The following is a 14,718-nucleotide window of genomic DNA, read 5'->3' as shown; positions in this document are numbered from 1 at the left end:
AGATGCTTTCAGCCATGTCCCTGAAATGTGAAATGTCCTGGTAGACCACAGTATTGTGAACTGTTTTGACATTGGATCATATTATAAAATGTCCTGATATCAGACAAGGTTAAAAACTGTCCTGATATATGATGACTGTGTACGTACGTTCATGATACAAGATGACAATAGATATTGTCCAGACAGAGGATGATAGTAAACCCTGCCCTACTATAAGAGGATTGTGTAACCTGTTCTTAAATAGGATGACAGTATACCTTACCTTATACTGTATAAGAAGGCAGTATAACCTGTCCTCTGTTAAGATGTTAGTATATCCTTACATGATATAAGAAAAAGACCTGTCCTTATATATGACAGTGGTATATCTTGATACCTGGTCCAGAGAGAAGGTGTTAATATAACATATAGCACGATATTACCTGTCCTGATATAAGATGGTAGTATATCCTGTCCTGATTTAGGATGATAGTCTGCTGATATAGGATGTGTGTATACCCTGTCCTGATTTAGGATGATCGTATACCCTCTGCTGATATAGGATGTGTGTATACCCTGTCCTGATTTAGGATGATCGTATACCCTCTGCTGATATAGGATGTGTGTATACCCTGTCCTGATTTAGGATGATCGTATTCCCTGTCCTGATTTAGGATGATCGTATACCCTGTGCTGATATAGGATGTGTGTATACCCTGTCCTGATTTAGGATGATCGTATTCCCTGTGCTGATATAGGATGTGTGTATACCCTGTCCTGATTTAGGATGATCGTATACCCTGTCCTGATTTAGGATGATCGTATACCCTGTCCTGATTTAGGATGATCATATACCCTGTCCTGATTTAGGATGATCGTATACCCTGTCCTGATTTAGGATGATCGTATGCCCTGTGCTGATTTAGGATGTGTGTATAACCTGTCCTGAAATATGGGGATAGTATAACGGGGTCCTTTATAAAAGAAGACTATAGCCTGTCCTGATAGTGGATGATAGTATTACCTGTCCTTATATAAAGGATGATGGTATATGTTATCCTGATAATGGATAATAGTATAACCTGTCCTGCTATAGGATGATTGGATTACTTGTCCTGATATAAGAAGATAGTATATCCTGTCCTTAAATAAGAGTGTATCCTTCCCTGATACAGCATGACAGTATTACCTGCCATGATATATGATGAAAGTATATCCTCTCTTAATATACAAGGATAGCATATCCTCATATGATCTAGGAAGTTAGTATACCGTTTCCTGATATAGGGAAATAGTTTAACCTTTTCTGATATGGGAAGACGGTACAACCTGCCCTGATATAGGATGACAGTATATCCCATCCTGATATAGGATATTAGTATACCCTATTCTGATATAAAATGATAGTGTAACCTGTCCTGAAGTAGGATGATAATGTATGTTCTGATTACCTATCCTGGTGTGATAGAAAATGATATGTATTGTATAGCTTGTTCTGATAGAGGATAAAGGTATATAATGTCTTGATGGAGAATGATGATAGTCCCTGTCCTGATAAAGGATGATACTATAACCTATTCTAATAAAGGATGATACTATAACCTATTCTAATAAAGGATGATACTATAACCTATTCTGATAAAGGATGATACTATAACCTATTCTAATAAAGGATGATACTATAACCTATTCTGATAAAGGATGATACTATAACCTATTCTGATAAAGGATGATACTATAACCTATTCTGATAAAGGATGATACTATAACCTATTCTGATAAAGGATGATACTATAACCTATTCTGATAAAGGATGATACTATAACCTATTCTGATAAAGGATGATACTATAACCTATTCTGATAAAGGATGATACTATAACCTATTCTGATAAAGGATGATACTATAACCTATTCTGATAAAGGATGATACTATAACCTATTCTGATAAAGTATTATCATATTGTACTTGTCTGTCTCTATATTACGAACTCCTTTGATACACAATTCTATTATAAACTGTCATGATTCCATAAACCAGCCTTGGTTTAGATTGATATAAACACTCTTGGCTAAGTTTAAAATACACAAATGAAATTTCAGCTCTGTGTTTTGTCTGGTGGTTATTTATGATATATGGGCTATTCCAGTCTGACACAACTTGGTTTTCACCTCTGTCATGGGAAAGTAATTCATTTTTTTTTTAACCACTTAACGACCACCCGCCGCAGTTGTACTGCAGTCAGGTTGGCTCTCCTAGGCGAACCTCCGTCATTGTACATCGGCTCGTGCAGGTGCAGTTGCAGGTGGGTGCGTGTCGGCGCACTTTTGTGCACGCTGCGGGAGCGTGCCCGCAGGTCGGGCAGACTCTGTTTGTAAACAAGGCCGATCCCCATTCTGATAGGGGACATGACAGAGATCTACTGTTCCCAGTGATCGGGAACAGTGATCTCTGTCATGTCCCAGGTAGCCCACCCCCCCTATAGTTAGAACACACTGAGGGAACACAGTTAACCCCTTGAGCGCCCCCTAGTGTTAACCCCTTCCCTGCCAGTGTCATTTTTATATTGATCAGTGCACTTTTATAGCACTGATCAATGTAATAATGTCACTGGTCCCCAAAAAGTGTCATTTGGGCTCAAATTTGTCCGCTGCAATGTTGCAGTCCTGCTAAAAATCGCAGATCACTGCCATAACCAGTAGAAACACTAAATAAAATAAAAGTCCCTAAATCTATCCCATAGTTTGTAGACACAATAACTTTTGTGCAAACCAATCAATATACGCCTATTGCAATTTTTTTTTTTTTTTTTACCAAAAATATGTAGAAGAATATATATCGGCCTAAACTGATGAATACATTCCTTTTTTATCATTTTTTTTGGATATGTATTATAGCAAAAAGTAAAAAGAAAATGTATTTTTTTTTCAAAATTGTAGCTCTTATGTTTATAGTGCAAAAAATAAAAACCTCAGAGGTGATCAAATACCACCAAAAGAAAGCTCTATTTGTGGGAAAAAAAGGACATCGATTTTGTTTGGGTACATTGTTGCATGCCCGCGCAATTGTCAGTTAAAGTGACGCAGTGCCGTATCGCAAAAAATGGCTTGGTCATTAAGGGGGCAAATCCTTCCGGTCCTTAAGTAGTTAAAAACATTCGGGTTATACTACCAACTACAAGAGAATTTAGGCACTGACAAAAGAAAAAACTATGGCCAGCCTGGTATACTGCCTTCCACTCCTAGCATGTCTCAGTTTTTGCTGGGGTTCTAGGGTAATGGAGGCCTTTTCTTTACTAAGAAAATGTTACCATTTTACTATCCATTTTTCCTTTTTTTTTTTTTTCTTCTTAACCTAGTCTCTTAATGCAGCTATCCAGGTCCGCATGTTCTCAGTAATAGCTTTGGAGGCCATACCCAGACCCTGGTGGACTGCACGTTTGCAGGGCTTGCCTGGAATGTGACCTTTGGGCACTAGGCTCTCTATCGTGGCACTTTCCACACCTTTGTGTTCGTTAGATGTGGAGCACTTTCTTCGTCCAGAACCATGACACAGCTTCCGGTGTGACCCTAATAGTGCCTCCAGACAGAGTGCCCCCTTAGTGCCTCCAGACAGAGTGCCCCCTTAGTGCCTCCAGACAGAGTGCCCCCTTAGTGCCTCCAGACAGAGTGCCCCCTTAGTGCCTCCAGACAGAGTGACCCCTTAGTGCCTCCAGACAGAGTGCCCCTTAGTACTTTTCTTTTCCTGGCTGCTGGCAACAGCAGGTCAAGACTCATGAGCAGCCAGCTGGCGGAAAAGCATTTTAAAAAAAATCCTTGTCAGTGACTCTGAACTTTGCATGCTTACTTCCAGAGCCAACCAATAGTGAACTGGGCTGGGCTCAGTCTCAACTCCTGCGGCAGGGCATGTGTGAATATAAGCCACTGCCTGATCAGAGTCAGAGCCCAGCAGTTCTCTAATATGCATGCTAAGTTCAGAGCCAGGGACAAGGAGCTTTTTACGGGCACTTTTCTCCAGTCTATGGACATTTACGGACAGGAGAAGAGTGCCTGTGTTTTACAAACCGTCTGCAAATGTACGGATGGTTGGCAAAACTGGATAAACAGTATTTCATTTGCCTTTGTATGGAAGGTGGTTTCCAAAGGTTTCAAACTAGAGTTCTGCCCTTTGCCCCCTCCACACTTAATGCCTTCCAACCTTCCTGTGCCACTGCATAGGTTATCAGACCTCCTTGAAGCCCTTACAGGTCTTCTGAATCAGGAGGTTTTTGCTCCAGTTGCAGTGACGGAAAGGTTTCAGGGACGTTAATAAAACCCTTTCACAGTTCCAAAACCAAAAGGGGGAACTGTCTTCTATCTGCATGGAATCTGCCAGGTCTGTCATAGACTCTCATCTTTAAGGAGATTTACTGGCCATTGTGGACATTAGGATGTATACTTGCAGCTCCCCATTTTTTTAGAACACCAACAATTTGTAGCCATTCAATCTTTCTTTTGCACCCCGTGTATTTAGCAAGGTTCTCTCACCCATGCTTGTTTTGTACTGCTCCCAGGGCATCTCAATTTTGAGTTATCTGGATGACTTCCTGTACAGAAAGCAGTTGGCACTAGTGTTGACTAACAATGTGACAGAGACAGTTCAAACACTAAAAAGGTTCAGCTGGATCTTGAACCTTCAGAAGTTAGGGTTAGAGCTGATTCACGGCATGGAGTATCTGGACCCTATCCTAGACCAGCTGAAGCAAAAGATTTTCTTGCATAGAAAATATGTCAAACTCTCTGCTCCCAGGTTCGGACTCTGTCAAAGAGTGACTTTTACATGAGATTTAGAGAGTCTGATGGTAGTCTCCTTTGAGGTAGTCCAGTTTGCCCAGTTTGGACCCCTAAACCTCAATATCATATCATCCTTTTACAAATCCGTTCAGTCTCTAGACAAACCTATTCACCTATAGCCATTTTGGAGCTCAGTGTAATTTGGTTTTCCCTACAATGCTGAACTTCACGACTGGTGGGTTATCTGATCAGGATCTAGTCAGACAACACCACAGCAGCGGCATACATCAACCATTAAAAAGGAACCAGAAGTCTTGCGTTAGCAAGAGAGGTAGCAGGGTTACTATCCTAGTCAGAACTTCAAATGTCTGCCTTGTCTGCAATTTACATTCCAGGAGTGAACAACTGGCAGGCAGACTCCCCAAGCAGAGACCAGATCTGGGGAAATGGGCCCTATCCCTGATGGAGTTCCTGGACCTGTGTCACATCACGTCTGAATGTGCACCTCCTGGCCTGCAGGTTTGGCAACAGAATAGACCTGTTTGTCTCCAGGTACAGAAATCTTCTGATGGAAGCAGTAGATGTTCTGGTGGTTTCATGGGATCAGTACAGCTTGAGCTATGCTTTTCCTCCCCTGAAACTACTTACTCATCTGCTCTGTAGGATCAAAATGGGGGGCATTCTGGTGATCATAGTTTTAGACTGGCCCATGGCATGGCTGTTTAAACTCAGGTCTTCAGGGACAGAGGTCTCTCTGAATTGGTGATTCCAGGATGTACAAGCTAAGAAAACTCCAAAAGGTCTGCCATCACATATGGAAGATATGTTTTGCTTGGTCCAAGAAAAAAACCTTCAAACCTTTTTGAGGCGTATCCTGTTCTTTTTACAGTTAGGTCTTGACCAGCATTAGGCCCCGGGTACCATCGAGAATCAAATCTTGGAGCTTGCCATCTTGTTTCAGAGACTGCTAGCTTCCAATTCTCATGAATAAAGGCTAGTACACACTATTCATTTTTTTTTCGTTCAACCCAGCAGGGAGCCGGTCGGCAGACTTATTTCAGTTATACCCCTTTGGCCAGCTTCTGTCAAACCGGCTGCATTCGGCCTGTGTGTACTAGGCTTTAGGCTTTTGTACAGGGTGTGTCTCATGTAACTTCCCCTGCACAATCACCTGTTATTCCTTTTGGATATGATTTTTTTTCCTGCAATTCAGAAAGCATCCTTTTGAAATGGTTAGGGGTATTCAACTTTCTAAGCTCACTCACAAGGTTGCCTTTCATGTCACCATCACCTCTGTGAGGCATGTGCTTGAACTGACAGCCTTGTCAAGTAAAGACCTTTTTCTGGTTTTACATAGAGACGATGTAGTATTGAGGCCTCTTTCCTTTTTAAAGTGGGTTTAGACTTGCTTTCACCTTAACAAGGACATTGTACTTTTATCCCTTTGTCCAGCTCCAGTAAATCAGAATGAGATTTTCGTTAGTTGTCTAGATGTAGAGTAGTGCATGCTATACAAATCCACCTCGCAGCCATGAGCTTCACACTTTATCATTTCTCTGTGGCTTGAACAGATTTTTGTTCAATTCTATGGTTTCAAAGTGATTGTAAAGGATCACTTTAAAAAATAAAATAACAAACATGTTATACTTGCCTGCTTTTTGCAATTGTTTTGCACAGAGCAGCCGCAATCCTCCTTTTTTTAGGGCCCCACCAGCGCTCCTCTCCCCCCCTGCTGATAGTAAGCTGCTTGCTATGGGGGCACTCGAGTGTGCTTGCTCCTAAGCCCCGCTCTATGTGTCCATAAGACACACAGAGCATAGCTTGCCCCCGCCCCCGCTCCCTCCTCACTGGGTGTCATTGACAACAGCGGGAGCCAGTGGCTCCCGTTGCTGTGTCTGAGCCAATGAGGAGGGAGAGAGCTGAGAGAGCTGCTGCTCTCATGCACATCACTGGATCGAGATCAGGCTCAGGTAAGTATAATGAGGGGCTGGGGGAGGGAAGGCAGCTGCATGCAGAAGGTTTTTTTTACTTTAATGTAGAGAATGCATTAAGGTAAAAACCACTTTAAAGAGTATCTCCACTTTTGTGGGGGGAAAAAAATATATTTTTTTTTATAGCATATACAATTGCGACACAAGTTATAGTGTAATTGAATGTCATTAAAAATCACCTTTTCAATCTGCAGCGCTGTAGTTTTCTGTAAAATGCAATGCAATGTGGCTACCTGGAGGTGTTCATTACACAGATGTTGTACAGTATTCCCCCTAGGTATGCCATTTCCTGCTCGTGTGATTGACTCACTGATTTTCCCTGAAGTCTGCACTAAGATACAAGTCAGATTTTGAGCATCCCCTGCAACAAAAATTTCATTTTTGGTGGGATACTCTCAAATGGAAATCACGTCTAAAGGGATGTAGACCCTGCAAGTTTCCTTATTAGAGTCCTGCAGTTGCAGCAGCTGATTAATAATTATAAAACCACTCCCATACAGACTCACTATGCTCATGGACACAGACAACCAAACAGCTATTCCTTCAGAATAACGAAAGATAGAAGATATTGCAATGTACATAGGTCACCAAACAAGAAGACTCACTGCTCCAGGTGAGGTTTTGAAAGCCTGATGATCTGGACAGGTGCCCGCCTTGGCTCGCCTCCTCATATAGTTTTCTTTATAAAGGTGAGGGGGATGTTTTTTCTCAACAAAAATGGAGTTACTCTTTAAAGTAATTCATGTGGAACCTAACTACTCTTAAAAATGCTTCTTCCCCTACCTAACACATATTCTGACTAAGCTGTGTAAGAAAGATCTGTATACTTATTTTCAGGTCTCACCACTCCAATCATGTGATCTCCCCTGTGCTGCAGGGGAGAGGAGACAGTTCTTGGCTGGCAATGCCTGGAAGAAGTGACATCACCCATAGGTTCCTATGGCCCATCTGTTGTCGGCGCTCTCTCCTTTCCCCTGCAACTGCCACAAAATGAGACAGGGGAGATGTATCACAAGAGCAGTCCGGAGTAGCCTGAAATTAGGTAAGTATACAGATCCTTCTTACACAGGTCAGTGAGAATAGGTGTTAGGAGGGGTAGGGAGCATTTTTAATAGTTAGGTTTTGCATGGAAATCTACTTGGGTTCCACCCTTACTTGTCAAAGCACACTCTGCTACATGAGTGCCTCTTGGGCTTTCAGCATCAGGCAACTGTTTCCTATATTTGCAAGGCTGACACCTGTTCATCTGTTTACACGTTCTCTATGTTTTACCAGGTGGGTGTTCAGGTCTCCTCTGATGCTAGCTTTGGGTGTAGGATCCTTCAGAGAGCTCTTTGAGCTGCAGGCATTTCCCATTTTCTTTGTTTTCTTTACTGGGCCATTAAGCCTTTTGTTTGCTGTGTTACCCAATCCTCAGATGGACTGCTTTTGGACATCCTGTCTCCCTCAATGAATAAGAGAGAAAATACGATTTTTGTACTCACTGAAAAATCCTTTTCTTTGTGTTTGTTGAGGAACATAGGTCCCACCTCTGTGTTTATGCTCCTTGTTACAGAATTAAGCCACCCCATAGATTAGTCCATCCAGTGGGTTGAACAAAAAAAACATACTTGATTCCCCCATCCACACAATCAATGTGGATGGAAGAATCCTCCCTGCCAAGCTACTGTATTCTGCCGGCAGGAGCACTCTTGGATGGTTGTGTCCTTCAGGGTAAAAGGCCAATCCTTCAGGGTAAAAGGCCAATCGCAGCAGCCCTTTACCATGTGATCAATCACAGCTGATCACAGTGTAAACAAGATTTGTCAGTTATCGGCAGGCTTTTCCTCACACTGACAAGGTGTGAGGAGAGAAGAGCCGGTAAGCTGCAATCCACACAGGGGACAGATACGCTGATAATCAGGGCACCATCAGTGATGCCTGACAGTGCCGCCTATCAGTGCAGCTTCATCAGCGCACATCAGTGAAGGAGAAAAATTACTTATTTACAAAAATTTTTAACAGAAACTAAAACTTTTTTTTTTGGTCTTTTTTCGCTTATATAGTATAAAAATAAAAAACCCAGTGGTGATTAAGTGCCACCAAAAGAAAGCTCTATCTGTCTCAAAAAAATAAAAAATCTTGTTTGGGTACAGTGTTGCATAAGCATGCAAATGTCATTCAAAAGTGTGATAGCACTGAAAGCTGAAAATTGGCCTGGGCGGGAAGGGGGTGAAAGTGTCCAGTAGGCAACTGGTTAAAGTGGTTGTTAACCCACTGCAATAAAATCATCTTATCTCCTCTGTAAAATAATAAGTGTCCCTTGTTATGTAAAAAAGTAAGTGTCGTGCCTGTGTTATGTAAAAAATCTGCTGATCTGTACCTTTTATGAGCTCCGCTCCCGGTGCTCAGCTGATTCCTCGCATCTCTTCACTCTCTGGCTCACAGCTGCAGTGGGCGGGGCCGAGCACTCCCCCTCACGTCAGCCGAGGAGTAGAGAAAGAGAGGAGAGAGAGAAACCTGACAGTCAGCTGAGCGTCGGGAGCCGTGCTCATATAGGTACAGATCAGAATTTTTTTTTACATTACACAGGGACACTTGTTATTATGGTACAGAGGAGATAAGATGATTTAGCTGCAGTTATGAGAGCAGCAGTAGCGGGCACTGGTATGAGCATAGACACAGTGACAGGCAGGGAGGGGAAGGGGGGGGGGGGGGAATTGCAGAGACACAAGAGACAGAAAACAGGGCTGCGGAAGACGGAATCACATAAACTGACCACGGCTTCACAGCTTAGCAGCCCTGATTATCGTGGTCAGTTTGCAGAGGGGAGGGTATAGCCAGGCAGGATCAGCCAGGTTTTTAAGGTGATACAGGGGTCCAAATGACACAGCACAAGCGCTGTGCTGTATAACATGCTTTAAGGAAACAGAGTTTTTTTTTGGGGTTAGCAAACGCTTTAAGGCATACTGGGCGTGGGAGGGGTTTTACCAGGGTGGTCACTGTTTTTTGTCAGTGTCTAAATTCTCCTGTAGACGGTAGTGTAACCCAAATGTCTCTAAGTCCTGTGTCCTTCAATGAACTATAAGAAAATAATTTTATGGTGAGTACTAAAATCTTGCTTTACATGGTAAATGGCACTATCTTCTTTTGGTTCTTTTTGCTGAATTCCAGAACAACCCATGAAGGGAGGTTTGTGCTGCTTGCGGAAAAGTATAATTCCTGCTTCTCAGGTGCTGCGATACAGAGAAATACTCTACTTACAGCTCTTTTGCTGCATCTGTCAGCCAAATTTAAGTTGTCATTTTCTGTGTGTACAGTCATCTACATGGACAAAACATGTTTACATAGAAGACTGTAAAGACTCTTTCACCATGGCAGCCAAGAGGGCAGTAAAAACAGGCAGCTGAGTCAATGTTTAACTGTCCCCATCCCTTCCCCATCCGCCCATTAGAATTCTAACATTACAGCCTGACAGAACTGTACACATGTCGCAGCCACTATGCATTGCTTTGCGGCTGCAGTCATTTTAATTCAGGATACAAAATTTGACAGGTGGCATCGCCTGTGAAACTCATTGAGATAGGTGGGGCGGCACCACAACTGCATGAAAATAGCTTGGCTCACAGTTGCGGCGTGGTTCCTCAATGTAAAACAAAAAAAGAATAAACAGGCATCAGAAGGCAGCAGTAGCACCTTCTGAACGGCTGCCAGCCACTGCTATATAACCCTCAGAAAAGTAATTCACCACAGATCACCTTTCAAAGAGTGGTATACATTACTGCCTGCCTGAAAGAGCCCCTGTTGAATGTTCATTCCTGACCCTGATACAGGACAGAGTTTTTATGTGTTGGGCAGAACCGGTAAACTCTGTGAGCTTGAAGACAACAGGATATAGAAAGCTGATGCATCTTACATGGCCAAAAAGTGCCATTAAATGTGATAAGTTAAATTGGTTTGTCTCGTGATGTCAGTCAGTTTACAAATTGCAGATATTTTGATCCAGCTGAATCTCATTGTGCAGATTTGTTTAGTTTTTGGCACATTGTACAATTCATGAATCATGATTGCCTGCCTGGATTATTCTTGGCCTGCAGATATTCAGATGAATCAATCAGTTGATTATTCCATTGTCAGTAGAGTTGTTCTTTATTTGTGGCCTTCCAGCATTGCTGTGAAAGGTCTGATCAGCTTGTATGGAAGGCCCTAACATATGCAAGTCCGTTCCTTCTACATTAACCGGGATGGCATTTCCAGGTTTATTTCTTGGGTCAAATGTTTGATGGAAACTTTTTGAATTTGCAGATAGGCCTGTTTATTGAGGAACACATTTGACATTTATCAAACTCAGTCGACACTTTAAGAGCCTATACAGGTTTGTTGGAATGGTGTAGACCAGGGGTGTCAAACTCAATTTCATCACAGGCTGCATTATCATTATGGTTGCCTTTAAAGGGCCGTTGGTATCCGTAAAGCTATATAAATGTATCTACTTTTTTTTTCATATTAAACAATTGCCTCTGCATTTGATTAGTAATAACGTGAGACTTAAACTATGAAGGGCAGGTGCAGACCAGCATGGAGGCCACTCACACTCCTATTGCAGATAATGCAAGTCTGAAAAGGAGGGTAGCACACTGCTGGTATCATCCATAAGAAACTTTATTGGAGATTGGTACGACAGAACATGGATCCTATCATGGTGTTCTGTCTGCAGTGTGTGACCCTCCTTTTTAACTGGCATAAAATTGTATTATTCTCATAATTATAAGCAGATGTCCAGAGCACCCCACCATCCATACATCAGATGTCAAGAGCCTCCCCACCATCCCTTAGATCACAGTACATCCCCCCCCCCACCTTGTGCTGCAGCTGGGAATAAACTGGGGGGCAGGGCCGCAGAAGAGGTGTGAGGGCCACATAAAATGGTCTGGAGGGCTGGATTCGGCCCACGGGCCTTGTGTTTGACACATGTGGTGTAGGCAATAAATACTATTTAAACATCTTAAACATTATTCTCTAATATTCAAGAGAAAAGGGATGTTTTTAATAGCCAGCACCAGAGGAATATATAAATATATCATACTTTTTAATGTTTACAAAACATAAAATTAATGTTGCCTATAAAAATGTTAAAATACAATAGATGTACATCACAGTATGTAGATATTAGACCATAGTGATGCCATTTTTACCACTATTTTGTCAATTAAAACGATAGTCTAATCGTTTTGCGGTACAAAATGCTTCTTCAGGACATGGTAAATGTTACATTTATGCGTAATACCACATAAAAGAGTTTGGTCACTAATCCATCTGGAAATAAATCAAACACATTTTAATACATAATAGTATCTACATATACACACGCCTATATAATAATATAATAATAATAATAAACCGGGACACCATGACAATTTCTTACATTTTGTACATATATATATATATATATATATATATATATATATACATACATTATAAAACCATTTAAATTATATCCTTTCAGCTGTTAGGGCCACCCCATAGAGCACAAGATGTAGAATAATCAACTATCATGAGAGGTAAGCGGGAGAAAGACGCTAACAAGGTCCAGGGGACCCACAGTTAAAGCGGCGCAGTTTGTAATATTTTTAGATGGACTAGACAAGTGACCACATTTTTGTACATGCCATTAATCATTAACCCTGTCTTTAAGAAGCTATTTTACTGCAAAACGCATCAACAAGGGTTTTGATTAATAACATAGTAGTAAAAATATTTTTTGTATTTTTAACATTTATGTGGGTGCTCTCAATTTTACATTTTGTATACAATAAAAAGTAGGATATTTTTCGTTGGGGCTGCCTATAAAAAAAATTACATTTTTCTTTTTTTTTTTTCTAAAATGTTATACAATTATATGGGAGGGCAACCCTTGAGAGGGTCCATAGATGTTTTTTCTGGTCAAATTCTTTTTATTGATTTTAAGCAGTACTTGTTTGTACAAATTGTAATTGTAAGACAGAAAAAGAAAAATCTACATACAGAATAGACAACAACCCCCAACACCTGTGACTAGTACAGTATACCCTTCATCTGTATTACATGTTAAAATGCTAAATAATTCTACCATACACTGGAAAACCCAATCCAATACATTGACGTTAGATCAAGCGGAAACATCTAATGACCCAATCCAAGCCCATAGACACGGAATTAGTTCCAAGCACCAGACATCATGTACAGGATAGAGGTTCAAAACTCAAGCCATTACAGAGACCAGCGGGCATTGAAACAAAACCGCTAGGGTGAAGGAGCGTGTGATCAACTCTAATCAGAGGTGGTTGATTTAGAGGAAACCCATCCATCCCAAACCTTATAAAAATTTAGGAGGTGAACCACTGTTTGAGTGGGAGGCCTTGGAGGGGGTCATGGGTAGAGTGGTGACTGAGGCGATGCAAGCCAGGACATCTTTCCTATATAACTGAATAGCTTGGCATTCCCGAAAAATATGAAGGAAATTGGCATGCACAAAAGAGCAGCGCCAGCAGAAAGAGGATTGATCTCTATAGATCCTTGTGAGTTGTGAGTCTAGCCGGAGTAAGGAAAATGATGTGCAGGAATTTATATTTGATCAGGTGATCCCTGGCTGCCACCAATCTGGTGAAAGGGGGCCTTCCATATGCCATCACAGTTATTCCTATCCATCCTGGGAACATCAGCATCCCATGCTGCAGTAGAATACCTGTTTGTGGAAATAATTGTTTTTAAATGGTTGAAAGTGTCTTATTTAGAGAATCCTCTTTCAATAAATTCTCCAGCTCGGCAGACAGGAGGGTAAGTTGGTTAGTCCCAAACTGAGTTTGAAAAGCAGACCGAAGTTGTATATCGTGAAATAGGTGAGCATTAAGAAAATGATACAAAATTTGTGTTCATTGAAGGTCAACTGAGTCTTACTGCCAACAATGCTTTGGAGCGTTTTGATTCCAAACCTGGTCCATAGAACAGGGTCAGAATAAGTGTAAAAATGAGCAAAGTTTGGTTTTTTCCACAACTGAGTGTGCAGAGAGGCAAGTGCTTGGGAAACTGATTTACAGTGATACTAAAGGCTGCTTTTTTTGTTAAAATGAAAAAGAGGTTATACTTACCTGATCTGTTCAGCGATATTTTACAGAAAGGTCCCTTATCTCCTCTTTACCAGTCCCCCTCTGGTGCTGTCTGCTCCTCCCTCCTCCAGGTACCTCCTTAGCAAGTGGGTTGCTAAGAAGGCACCTGTACATGTGCGTCCCCAAGCCGGGCTGTGTGCGTCCATAGACACACACAGTGACGGTAAGCTACATCCCTGCTCCCCCCCTCACAGGAGTTTGACTAACAATAGCCAGAGCCTAACAGCAGGATCCTATGGCACCTACTGTTCTCAGTGTCTCCTGTGACAGCAAGAAGTAAGAGGAGGGTTTCCCGGTAGGGAAGCAAAGCAATAGATATGTACTGATCTACTCTGGCTAGTTTACTGTTGTTCTTTTTGATTGTCAGTCTGATAACGATTGCTAGATGCAAGTTTATGTACCTTCTGTCAGTCCTCTTCCAGAAACGCTGTTGTTGAATTTTCTTTGATTGTCTGAATCTACTTTTATACCTGGTATTTGTACATGATGTATGGATCGTGCACTGGTCTCAATAAACAAGTTAAAAAAAAAAAAAAGTAAGAGGAGCGGTGCTGCAGCCGAGAAAGCACTGGATCATTTACAGGAGTCAGGCAAGTGTTTAGGGATGGGGGTTTCAGATGCCAGGAGGTGGGTGGGGTTTATGATCATGTGACCGCCGTGATTTGCTGTCACATGATCGGAAATCTCCCAAACGCAAACAGCGATTGGGAGCTTTCCGTTAGCTGCCGGTAACTGCGCCTGGAGCAAGCAGGGCACGCGCTCTCGACACGGCTGTTTTTGCAATATATCACACGCAAATATGCGGCAAGAGGCCACAAATTTGTGCGCTGTCGGCGCCAAGAGGTCAAGCTA

The 14,718-nt window shown here is 41.8% G+C and overlaps 1 protein-coding gene across 3 annotated transcripts in view; it reads left to right on the top strand.

Moving 5' to 3' along the window:
- GARNL3 (GTPase activating Rap/RanGAP domain like 3) overlaps window positions 1-14,718 on the top strand; it is a 418,412-nt gene that overhangs the window by 195,403 nt on the left and 208,291 nt on the right. The window lies entirely within an intron of this gene.

Source organism: Aquarana catesbeiana, linkage group LG09, assembly GCF_042186555.1.
Source record: "Aquarana catesbeiana isolate 2022-GZ linkage group LG09, ASM4218655v1, whole genome shotgun sequence".
In the NCBI taxonomy this organism is placed as follows: domain Eukaryota; kingdom Metazoa; phylum Chordata; class Amphibia; order Anura; family Ranidae; genus Aquarana; species Aquarana catesbeiana.
Note: the sequence above shows the minus strand (reverse complement) of the source record. Positions and strands in the feature narration are given on the sequence as shown.